Genomic DNA, 12,974 nt, shown 5'->3' with positions numbered 1-12,974 from the left:
ATCCCAGAGTACCAAGATCTAGCACCACATCAGGCTTCCTGCTCAGTGGGAAGTCTGTTTTCTCCCTCTCCCTCTGCTCCTCCCCCAACTCGAGTTCCCTCTCTCTCTCTCTCAAATAAATAAATTCAATTAAATTAAAAAGAGAGTAGTTTGGAGCAACAAACTAACCAAGGCCCAACCAAATAAACAATAAATATACCTGCAGCCTTGGCCACATTCTCTCACTCTGGAAACGCCCAGTGTTTTATACTTTTTTAATGGGATGGTCAGCCAAGTACAGCCACAAGAGGAGACGTAGGAGAGTCTCAGGAAAACAAAGATTATTATACTCGTAAGTCCAAAACAGAAGGCATGCCAGGCCAGGCAGGGCCACATAGGAAAGATACCAGTGTGGTCAGGAAGTGGAAGACAGGAGTGAGGGAAAAGCATTGGACCAGAGCCTTTACTGGGGGTTTCATGGGAAAGACAAGGCAGGGCAGAGGGAACAGTTTAGGGACTGCCTAGTTTGATAATTTTGGTGGGCTTATGTAGCTATAGTGGTGGTCCCTAGCTGCCTGGTACCCAGTCCTGGGATGATTAAAGCAGAGGAATATTTTCTTCTGGGGTGTATGCCAGATAGAAGAACTATGGCTTTGGTTTGGTTAGTTTGCATCTCAAGGGCATGCTCCAGGCTGGACACTTTGCTATCTCTAAGAATTGGCTGGCATTGGAACGGGCAACCCCTTACCAGGTGGAGACATTTTCCAAGATGTCAAAACATAGCATACAGAAAACAAAAGGTATATTACAATACACCAGACTGCTTATCTCACCTGCCATGGTTATTGCTGTCTCTTGGCTTTCAAGTCACTATCCCTTCAGGAATTTGGTTTGAGAATATACTGAATGTTCCTGACCACCTGATTAGCAGACATTCTTCCTACTACCTCCCAGAAAGCCTGAATCTGAGTTTGTTCTGGTTTCTGACTTCCTTGATATAACCGACATAACTTGAGAGAAAGGTGATCACGTTATTCTCTGCTCGTGGTTAATTGCAATTGTGTAAGGGTAACTGGCCTCCCTTATTAGCAGTTGAGTCAAGTTTGAGCATGTGACTCTATTTAGACCAAAAAGATGTAAACATTTCTGGAGGGTTCCAGAGAAGCTCTTCATGATCTGCTGAGAAGGATTCAGGAAGCTTCTCTCTCTTATGTTGGGTGTGAACTAAAACACATGTGACCTCAATGCCTTGGTTGGCCATTCCATGAGCACAAGGGGAAGCATTCTCAGGATGACACCAGCACTGCACAGGATAGAGCAGAGAACTTGTGAACTAAAGGCTTTGTGGGGCTGGGGGCACTATAATCGTCCCTCTGGGTGTCCTCTTACTGTTTAAACTAGGTTGAGTTGAATTTTCTATTGCACACGTGGTTCTGAAAGTTTGCTACCTGTGACAGCAGCTTTAGATAATTAGGAAAAGGCTCGACAGGACCCCTACTCCAACAGTGGCTCTGGTATTAACCCAGAACCACTGTGTAGAAGCCCTACTATTCCACTTCTGCCTTCCAGGAGGTGTTGTATTGAAGGGAAAGAGTACAAGGTGAGGCATTTTCCATGAACCTGTCCCAGAACTGGAATCACATAATAGGAAGTTAGTTGAGCATCTATACTCATATATCTCTGGGTTATGAAGGTATAACACAAAAGCAAAACAAAATATCCAATAACAAGTTAACTGTTTAAAAGGAGGAGAAGGGCGATAAATAAATAAACAGATAAGTATATAATGCCAGGTGACATGAATATTTTCATGTAAGGGCAGAAGAATATTTTAAGTAATTTTTTAAAAAAGTGCTGTGAGGAAGAGCAGGAAAGAGTCAGGGGATAGACAATGGTAGTGGGGGTGCTATTTTATTTAAGGTGGTAAGACAATGTCTTTCAGAGAAAGAACATCTAAGCAGAAACTCAAAAGAATGGAGAGCAGCAGTGGTGAAGTTATCTGGAGGAAAAATCTTCCAGGCCACAGGAAGAGCAAGTGCAAAGGCCTAGAGGTGGGACCATGTCTGGTATGTGAAAAGAAAACCAAAAGACCAGAGTGCTGGAACAGAGCAAGTAAGGGGAGTGGTAGACCATGAAAACAGAGACAGGGCACACACGTCTTGCAGGCAGCCTCGGAGAGAGTCTACCTAGGTTTCATGGGCTATAATAAAAACTTTGCACGTTCCTCTTTTCACAAGTTTTGTGTAGAGTGATGACATTCTCACCAAAGTGAGAACATAGACTACAGCGAGGCCAGGTTAGACAAGGAACATGTTAGGAGACAAATTCAATAGTCCAAATGAAGAAAATCATGGCTTAAATTTGGGAAACAACATGAAGGTAGTGAGAAGTTGCCAGATTCTGATTATGTCCTGAGAATTACTGAAAGATCAGGTATGGAGTGTGAGACAAAGAAAAGCATTGGGGATTATTCCATGATCTTGGCCTGAATAAACAGAGTCACCTTTTTCTAAGATTGCCATAACTAACTGCAAGATGGGCGATTTTGAAGGGGGGAGGAGTTATAAATTCTATTTTGGAATTAGCGATTTTCAAATTTGAAATCAGTGAAAGAAAGAAAAGAAAAAATCAGATTGTTGTAGACATCTGGAGAAGTGTTGATAAGTAGACCAATATACAACTCTATAATTCAGAAAAGAGGGTTAAGGTTAAAGACCTAAATTTGATGGGGGGCCTCGGTGGCTCAGTTGGTCAAGCGTCCAACCCTTGGTTTAAGCTTAGGTCAGGATCTCGGGGTCATGGTGAGATTGAGCCCCAAGTTGGGGTCCATACTCAGGGAGCAGTCTGCTTGAGATTCTTTTCCTCTGCCCCTACCTAATGCCACTCGCATGCTCTCCCCTCCCCCCTCTTAAATAAATAAATAAATAAATAAATAAATAAATAAATAAATAAAAATTTTAAAGGCCTAAATTTGAAAAGTATCAGACTATGACTGACTTGAACATTGGCAGATAAAATCATTTGGGGAGTAAGCACAGTTAGAGCAGAGTTCTAAGACTTGATTCCTGGGTACCCCAGTGTCAGCAGTTAGGAAATTTAAACATAACCTAGGGAGGGAGGTTAGAAGGGGAGTCCCGTGAGCTAAAAGAGAAAACAAAAGAAAAGCGGAGACAGGGATGTTCCAGAGGCCAAGGGAAGAATGTGTTTCAAGCAGGCAGAAGTGAGCAAGGGCATCATGCACTGCTAATTGAAAGAATATGATGAAAGCTGGAAAATGACCATGATTGTAGAAGGAAAAGGTCAAATTCAACTTCCTTGGCTTTTCTTTTCTGCAGGTAACACCTTATCATATTTCTTCAGCATTTGGAACGCAGACTAATTAGACTATTTATTTTGGGGATTATATTTGATTTTTTTTTATCCTAGCCTAAAATGAGAGCCAATAAGGGTGTAATCCTGAGTGTGATTAGCAAGCTGAAAAGCTCTCTCTGTGCTTCCAGCTAGAGTAGAATTCAATGAGTGGATTAGAAGTCTGAGGGTTATTCGACACAGTTAATGAGACTCTTGAAAATATGCAAATAACCCCCCCAAAGCATTATATCTCTCATAGAACATTAATGCACACATTTTCAAAGCTACCAGGAGACAGTTTTAAAACCAACCTAATTGGATTTAGCAACAGTAAAAGGACAAGGACAGCATAGACAAATGCTTTCTGTGGACACAATTTGATGTGTGATATGGTTGAACAGTGGCAAGCTATCTGGAGATTTTTATTTAACTTTCATTATATATAGATGTTAACTTATCAGAGGACCTCATGCCAGTTAGATAGGGTGGGTCTTCCAAACAAACACATTTCCACATCTCTGAAACATCTGAATGCATGTTAAGTTTGTGAGCCTATACAGTTATAAATTAAGTTCCAAATGATATTTTAATGAAGAATTTGGGCTCCTAAATTGAGTATATACTCAAATTTGGAGGTTTCCTCTGTGTACTATTTAATATCGACAATTCAATATTCAAAGTAAAGGCTTTGAATTTTATTTTTTTGTCATAAAAACAATGTTTTTAGGCTAAAAGGAGGTTACGGAGTGCAGTACAGTAAAAGGGAAGGATACATTGTTGTTTAAATAGTAATTGGCCATGAACTTTATGTTCCTTCTTGATTACTTCTCTGTGACAATAGGACTAAAAACCAAGAAATGGATGGCTTTTTATTAAATTTCAGTTCTTACTGGCTGTTTTATGCAAAGAGATTATTTTTGTCTTCTAATATAAGATTCACAGAAATGTTAGTTTTCACTATTTTGGCATTAGTGATTTTCTGTAGCTGAGCATTTGAGAAATACCTCAGCAATACTGAATGACCTAAATAGGAATATATTGTAGACAATATATTTGTTACTGATTAGGGATAAATGTCAATCAATTTTTTAAAAAAAAAATTTTTGAGAGAGAATGAGAGAGCACATGTGTGAACGAGCCAGGGGAGAGGCAAAGGGAAAGAGAGAAAATCAAGCAGGCTCCACACTCAATACAGAGCCTGACTCAGGGCTCCACCTCAGGACCCGGAGATCATGACCTGAGCTGACATCAAGAGTTGAACACAACCGACTTAGCCACCCAGTCACCCCAAATGTCAGTTAATTTTTAAATAAGAGAATAAATGATTGTGTTTATACGTAATTATAGTACCAAATGATTATTTAAACTTAATATTTTATGTTCCAGACACTGCCCTAAGCTCTCGACATACAATTAATTCCTTTGAAGAATTCTAAGATATAGGACTATTTTACCAAGGAGCCCTATTTTAAATAGTAAAAACTTGGGTTAGGAAATTTGAAGTAATTTGGTGAAAATCACAGTATGTTGGCTTGCCAGGTTGTTAATCAATACCGTACACTGTGCTACTATGTACAAGTCCAAATGTACAGACACAAGGCTCAAAGTATGAGGGACTTGAAATCTTTGTTACAAATATGAATTTCTCTTCCCAACAGACTTAACATTTAGTCTTATGATTCTATAATTAGGATAACTTGTGAAGGTTTTCTGGGCTCTTTTAATGAACTAAGATATGATGTTATCTGAGGTTGACACTACCTCTAGCCAACACAATAGCACAGAATACTCATTAGCAGTCATTCTTTCCAGGAGAGTCTAGAGACTAGGAATAACACAAGTTTATAATTTCTTGGTATATGAGCCACTAAAAGAATTTTTCTAGAAATGGTGGAATGCCTTAGACATGCAGAAATATATAGTTCTTGGAATATACTTTAAATAAACCCATCATAAGGAAAATACAGTAGTCATTTGACATTCTTCATAATCTATCAAAATATTCATGAACAAGCTTTTCTTTAATATCTGGAAATTTCAATCCATTTTCCCCTTGAAATATTATTTTCCTTCTCCTTCCCCTAACCAAAGTTTATCCTAATGTAATTTAAAAAATTTTTAAACATCTTTATATAAACCACCTTTTCATCTTTAACTGTGACAATAATGCACATATTTATGCATCTATACATTGATACTGAAATTTTAAAAGTTTGCTTTGATGATATGCTCTTAAAAGCTAAACATTTTAGGGGCACCTGGGTGGCTCAGTTGGTTAAGCGTCTACCTTTACCTTCCCTGCTCAGTGGGGAGTCTTCTTCTTCCTCTCTCTGCTCTTTCCCACACTCGTGTTTGCATGCGCCCTCTTTCTCTCTCTCAAACAAATAAATAAATACCTTTAAAAAAAGTTAAATATTTTATTCTGGATTTAAATTTATTATTATAAGTACTAATATATAAATGACCAAATTATTGTATTTTAAATTTTGATAACTATTCATAAGAACATAAAAATTAATCTATAAATACATCTCTTAAAGAAGTGGATATTAATATTCCTTTATTTCATGGTCTAGGTTTTACACATTGAGATAATATATTATAGTAAGATTTGGTGTGGGAAAGAGCTATACTTCTTATTTCAAAAGTGTAAGTATGATGATTAGGATAAAGGAGGTAGAGAAGAAGATTCAACTTGTCTCTTGACCACAGACATATTCTCAAGCAGATGAGTTTTGGGGAAGAATACATACAGAATTCAAGGATACTTCAGTGAATTAATAATAAGGTTAGGGTTTTGTGATGAGAATCATCCTGGATTTAAGGGATAGCTGTGTGAAAACAGAGGCAGAGACTGAAGTGATACGTCTATAAGCCAAGAAACGCCAAAGATTGCCAGCCACCATCAGAAACTAGGAGACATGTGGGACAAAGTCTCCCTTTAGAGCCTTCAGAAAGAATCAATCCTGCAGGCACTTTGATTTTTGGACTTCTGGACCCCAGAACTGTGACAGAATAAATTTCTGTCATTTTAAGCCACCAAGTTTGTAATAATTTCTGGTAGTAAGAACTAAATATTATTTTTAAATGCTGTATTTCAGCTTAAAAAAGCAGATTTCACTAAATTATATGCGTTATAGACAGTTTAAGAAGAAACAGAAAGGGCTTCTTCATAGCTCTAGAAAATAGAAAGTTAAAACTATACCAACATTATGCCAAACAAACAGTCCCAATAAATTGTCTTCATCAGTTTCTTACTCGATTCCAGGAAATAAATTCTTATTTCTTGGGTTAGTGGTCTAATTTCATGAAGCAGTCTACTAGGTTAGTTTCAAAGTCATCTGTGATGTCAGCCCCAAGGCCAGCACTCCACAGTCAATTCTTTGAAGTGTCAGTCATCTAAAGTCAGAGATACAACTCTAGCTTTTGGCTTATGGCAGAGACTACAGGCAAACATCAAAACCATCTATAGACTTAATGGCTTTTGTTAATTTATCACTATAATCAATAATATTATCATCATAATCAATATCCAAACAAAGGAAAGTAAAATTCTCTATTGGAGTATGGCATGTAACTATTTTATAGAAATTTTGATCAGTTTTCCTTCTGGGAGTAAAAACATACTATTGATAGAAAGGGCAATTGGCAAATTTCTGGGTACTTCCTCTATTTCCTTAAATTGACAACATTTTACTGACACATACATTATCTAGGAAAGGCTGTCTTTTCCGAACTGACAACTTTTCCCATGAAGCTTCTGCAATAGTAATAGATCAAACACACATAAAGTTGTCTCGCTTCTCTTTATTTACAAGGTGATAGAACAAATCTTTGTGATTTCTCAGACGACTCCGAGAACTCCTGAAAATAGTTTTAGGTATAAAATAGATCCTGAAAATGTTTTCATTCTTTTCTAAATTAAGGGACAAGTTTCAGGAAGGCAAAACCAAAAGAGTCGTTAGAGAAAATTTGGGCACTTTAATAAAATAGAATAATGGGTGTCTGAGAAACAATTCCCAGTTTATTTAATCAAATTGACAATAAAGTTTTTTAAAAATGAAATTAGAAGATAGCAACATTGTAAGAACTTTAGCTCTTTCATAACTGAGGAAGCTATGTTCTTTCTTGTTTGTTTTTTATTTTAATTTGGCAAAGACATAAAAAAGTCAGTATAAAGCACCGAAAATTGTTCCAGTGAGACACAGTTTCTGCTATTTAAGCAGGTTACAGAGAAAGTGAAAAAAATCCTCTCATAATGTAAATGAAGGCACGGATCAGGAAACCAAAGTAAGCCCATCAAGTGTGAGCAAATGTTCCTAAAATTTTAACATATTCCATCTCTTCTTTTCAGATTTAGGTAATATAAACCAAAGCTAATAAATTCCAACTCTTCAAATTTTGTCCTATACTCTGCTCTTTCATATTCTGACCCATTATTGTAGGACAACATATGATCTGAGGACCCCTGGGGAACACTTAGGAGGTCAGTGAGGTCAAAACTATTTTCATAATAATGTTAAGATGTTATTTGTCTTTTTCATTCTCTCACAAGCGTGCATTGGAATTTTCCAGAAGCTACATGATGTGTGATATTACAACAGATTAAAAGCAGACTGATAACCCAGCTGCCATTTATTAATTCATATATTAAAGACATTTACAAAAAAGTAAAACAACGTTACTCTTCTAACTAAAACTTTAAAAATGTCATTTTCATAAAAATATGTTCTATTAACATGCAATTGGTTTACCACTTCTATCTTTAAATAAACCAATAAACCTGTGTTTAAAAAATTTCTCAGTTTTAAAGTTTAATATGACAAATATTGATATTATAACCCACAAAATAATGCTCTTTGGCCTAGAAAATAACTTGTAATAGTTTAAAGGAACTCAGAACCAAAAAGTCTGGGAAACGCTGTGTCAGGAAAAATGGACTCCTTTTCTTTAAAAACCAAAAGCACAGGCAGAGTTGTTATTTCTCTGTCACTATCACTGCCTGAATAGTCTCTACCACCATATTAATTATAACTTTTAACCAGAGTAACTAACTTCTAAAGTCATGCAAAGAAACACATTTCTTAAAATGTAATTTGAATATATATAGGCCCTTTTTTTATAGACTGAACAGAAAATCTGAACTATACTGACAGACAAAATACTCACATCTAAATAACAACAATGAAAAATAGCGTGGGAAGATGAGGGGCACTAGACACAAAGGAGCCCATGTTTCAGAGAGTAACAAAATTTCATTAAAATCACAAGTTATCACGTAGAGGAATGCAATATTCACCAAGAGACAGGCTCCCTGTTTTATGAATGTAGCCAGAAAACTCTAACAAGCGCACAGGAAGGAGGCCTGTCAGAGTCACAGCCAAAACAAATAAACTTCAGTTAGAAAGACTCGTGTTAGCCCTACTGAGTAGCTCCATCTTCTACCTCCCTAAAGGGATGGGAAAGCCACTCCTACCTAGAAACTCACTGAAGATCTAAGGACAGAGAGGAGCTACAAGCGACTTCCTTTGTCAAGAAGATTAATTCAACTACGATGCCCTTTGTTTGCTGCTTTTCTCTGCTAAAACGTTAATATTAATCCTGTTCTTGGATCGTAGGAGGAAATGGTGGCATGATAGGAGAATACCTTCAGTCCAGCGAATGGGAAGAGAGCACATGTGAATGTGAACAGTCAAATCTCTTTGAGGAATTTATAGGAACTGCCCCGCCCATCAGAGAAGGTGCCGCACAACTACTAACAAAAGCTTGTTCCCTGACAGAGATGCTACTGTCTAGGCTGGTGGGAAACTTTATTTGTAATTTTTTTATGTTTTATTTGTAGTTATTTATTTAAGTTGCTTGAGTGTAAAACAACAAGAAATCAAATTTTTAATACATATTGAGAAGTATTAGAGAGAATGGTTATACTCACTATAGCCAATGCCCTGGAATAGAGATACTCACACACATGGCTCAGGCATATGACCCCACATATTTTGTGGAGGACTACCAGCACATAATTAAAGCCTTAAAACCGTGCCAGTCCTTTAATATGGCAACTCCACTTCTAGAAACTTCCCTTATATGAACATCTAGGTGTTCAGAGAGTGTTAATATAGTGTGTTAATAATAATAAAGAGAAAGGGGGGCCCGGGTGGCTCAGTTGGTTAAGTGTCTGACTCTTGATTTCAGCTCAGGTCATGATCGCAGGGTCATGAGATCGAGCCATGCATCAGGCTCTACTCAGGCATGGAGCCTGCTTAAGATTTTCTCCCTCCCTTTCCCTCTGCATCTGCCGCCTCTCTAAAACACACAAACATACAAACAAACAATAATAAAGAAAAATAACAAACTAAGCATGCATGAATCCAGAACTGGTTGAAAAAAGTAACAATTCATCAATGTAATGAAATAATATTAGTAGGTACAAATAATGATGGGATTTCATTTATTTCTTCATTCATTAAACAAATATTTCAGTGCTCATAATATTTTAGCCACTGTTCTATAAGCAAGTCATACAGAAATAATAAAACAGGAAAAAAAATAAAACCCTGCCCTCCTGGATCTTACATTCTAGCTGGAGAGACAGGCAAAAACACAATAGTTAAGTAAAAATACATAGTATATTAGATTGGACTATATTCTTCAAAATAGTACTAAAAAGAAAAATAAAGCAGGGAGATGGGATGGTGGGATTCATGATAGGGTGGATGAAGGACCCATGGAGAAGGTGAAATTTGCATCAAGATATAGGTCAGAGAATAACGACAAGGATATCTGGAAAAGTAAGATATTACAGAGAGAGAAGAGCTAATAGCAAGGTCCCTGAAGAACAGCAAGGGGTCAGTATGGGCAGACAGGTGTTAGCAAAAGGTGAGTCCTAAGAAACGAGGTCAGAGAGGAAAAGAGATTCTAGTGAAGACCTTTAGCCATTGGAGAGAATAAAAGAGAGAAATAATGTGATTTGTCTAAATGTTATAATAAGCTTCCCTTGCTGCATAAAGAAGAGATTAAAGTGAGCTAAAGGTAAAAGGAAAGAGACCAGTTATAAGTATTCTGTAATCATCTAAGCAAGGGATAAAGATGCTTGGACCGGGGCATTGCAGTGGAGGTGGTAAGTGGTAAGATCCAGGGCTTATTTGAAAAGTCAATAGCATTTTTTATCAAATCAGATGTAGGATGTCAGTAAAAGAATTCAAAGATGACTTGAAAATTTATTTCGTGAATAACAGGACACATAGAGTAACCACTTACTGAAACAGGGAAGATGAGCAGGTCTGGCAAATAGTATCAATCAGATTCAAACTTTCACTGTGACGTTTTGAATCTTAAGTTTGATATGCCTATGAAATCTCCAAATAGAGATGTCAAATAGTCAGCTGTATGTATTTAGCCAGGAAAACAGAAGAGGCAGCCAGGCTGGCGAGTTATATTTGGGAGATGCTATCTCGTAAATGGTATATGGTAAATGGTATATGAGCACCACGGGAATGGTTATAGAGAGACAGGAGAAGAGGTGTAAGGACTGAGCCCAATAAAACTCTAATGTTTAGAGACTGTGGGACTGTGGAATTGAGGAGAAATCAGTAAAGGAGACCAAGAAAGAGCAGCCAAAAAAACAAAACCAGAAGTAGATCTGGAAGCCAAATGAAGACAGTGTTCAAGAGAAAGAGAAGGATCCACAGTGTCAAGTAAAGGTCAAGTAAATGAGCAATGAGGATTGAACATTGAATTAGAAGTTAGTGGTGATCTTACAGAATAGCTTCAGTGAAATGGATATTGAAATCTAATTGAATCTATATTTAGAGATATTTAACATTTTTAAAGCCTATTAAAGGGAAAAATTAGGGCTTAAAATGATACATATTTAGAAAATACAGTATAAATTCATTAAATATATATATATGTTTTTATCTGTGTTTTATATGCATATGCATGGTTGGTTGGTATTAAAATACATATACAAGAAAAGGATAAAATAAAATTCACCAAGATACTGAAGGGACTATTTTTTCATCAAGTGATAGATTAAATTCTTTACTCTTTGTACTTTCTCTGTAGCTTTTTTCTAACAAGTATCTATTACTCTTGCAATCAAGAAAAAAGAAAAAAAAGAAAGAAAGAAAAGCCTAAACAATTTCCTAAAAAATAAGGAACAAAAATGTGCCATGAAACAACAAGGTAATCTACATTATGGTAAAAGTATCTGTAAGATAAAGAATAAGCTAAAAAGATTTTTGCTTCCTTTTAAATTGGAAATGTTTTGGAAAAAGTTTGATTGTAAAATACATTTGTATTTAAACACTTGAAGAAGTTCTTAGAACTCTTTCTTCTTATGCTGTTATTATTTAGTAAGGAGTGTTCTTTTACTTAAAAATAAAAATCTGATTTCAATTGCTTTTCATGGTCTAAAAACAAGATGCTGCATTTAAAAAACTCATAAGAATATGCATTAGAAAGTTGTAATTTTATTCTTTTTTTTTACACAAATTTCACTATTATTTTTCCTACAGCTCCATAAGTGTTTAAGGTAGTAAGACTTATATGTCTTTACACATTTTCATAATGATACTTCAGGAAGGCCTCAGTTTACCAAAAAGATCCTCAAACATAATCATGGCCCAGGAAGCAGCTGTATCCCATTTCCAAAGGGGGGAAAAATACATCATGCTGAATTGTTTAAAAGAAGTAATATAGTGGTGAATTTTTTTCTTGTGATTTAGTTTGAAATACTGTGCCTAAAATGCTGAGCTTGAAGTCCCATAAAGCTTGGTATGCTTTGCAAAAAGCACTCCCTGCTTAATTTAGGCCAGGCCTCCTTTTGCTTTGAAGGAACAAAAAAGAAACATTAACTGTTCCTGGCCTTGTTAGGAATTGACTCAAGATTTCCGCAGTGGTCATGGTGATGTTACTAGCAAACTGAGCTACTTTTTGAATGAATGAATGAAGAGAGGAAATCAAAAGAAGACAATTATTTATCTTAACAGAATGTAAATGTAAATACTTGAATGTAAATGTAAAGGCTAGCAGTCAAATCTATTTTTCTTTTATGTGAGATGGTTTCTTTTCAAAGCTATAGTAGCTAAAGGCATGTGCTACTACATTTAGATCAAGTATCATTGTGCTATGTCACCTGTCTAAAATCTAATATCAGATAAATTTAAAGAAAATATTTATATATTTAATCTTGAGTCCAAATAATATAAATGGAGCTTCAGACTTACCTGATATTTGTTATTTCTGTCAACTTCTTGTTTTCTCTCCTAAGAGTCACCTTTTTTTCTTTTCTTGTAGTCACTCTGAAAATAACTGGTCTTCCAATTATCTCCATAATCTGAGCTTAGAACAAAAAATATTAGTGTCAATAGCCAAATATCTACTTCTACTGATCTTATACAGAGGAAAAGTTCAAATTCAAAAAGCAATCATATGGAATATACATTCTAGTTTATAAAATAGTCTCTAGAAATGTAAAGCAATGAGGTATAGATAAAAAGTCACCAAAGGGAATAATATGAAAGACTTGAACAAATTTCATTGTTCCAAAGGAATGCAGGAAAGAAAGACAAAAGAACAAAAAAAGATGGGACAAGTAGAAATAAAAAAGAAAGATGACAGACTTTGACTTAACAGTGCCAACA

At 36.0% G+C, this 12,974-nt stretch overlaps 1 long non-coding RNA gene across 1 annotated transcript in view; it reads right to left on the bottom strand.

Annotated features, from left to right (window-relative positions):
- The window catches only part of LOC103658837, a 46,967-nt gene extending 34,299 nt beyond the window's left edge, over nucleotides 1-12,668 (bottom strand). The window contains exon 1 of the long non-coding RNA XR_567290.2: nucleotides 12,558-12,668. This is a non-coding gene — a long non-coding RNA (uncharacterized LOC103658837). The remainder of the gene's footprint in view (nucleotides 1-12,557) is intronic.
- Nucleotides 12,669-12,974: the final 306 nt, after the last annotated feature.

The sequence above is a fragment of the Ursus maritimus genome, unplaced genomic scaffold (assembly GCF_017311325.1).
Source record: "Ursus maritimus isolate PB19 unplaced genomic scaffold, ASM1731132v1 scaffold_3, whole genome shotgun sequence".
NCBI classification, from domain to species: Eukaryota; Metazoa; Chordata; class Mammalia; order Carnivora; family Ursidae; genus Ursus; species Ursus maritimus.
This window is presented reverse-complemented; position numbering and strand designations above follow the sequence as displayed.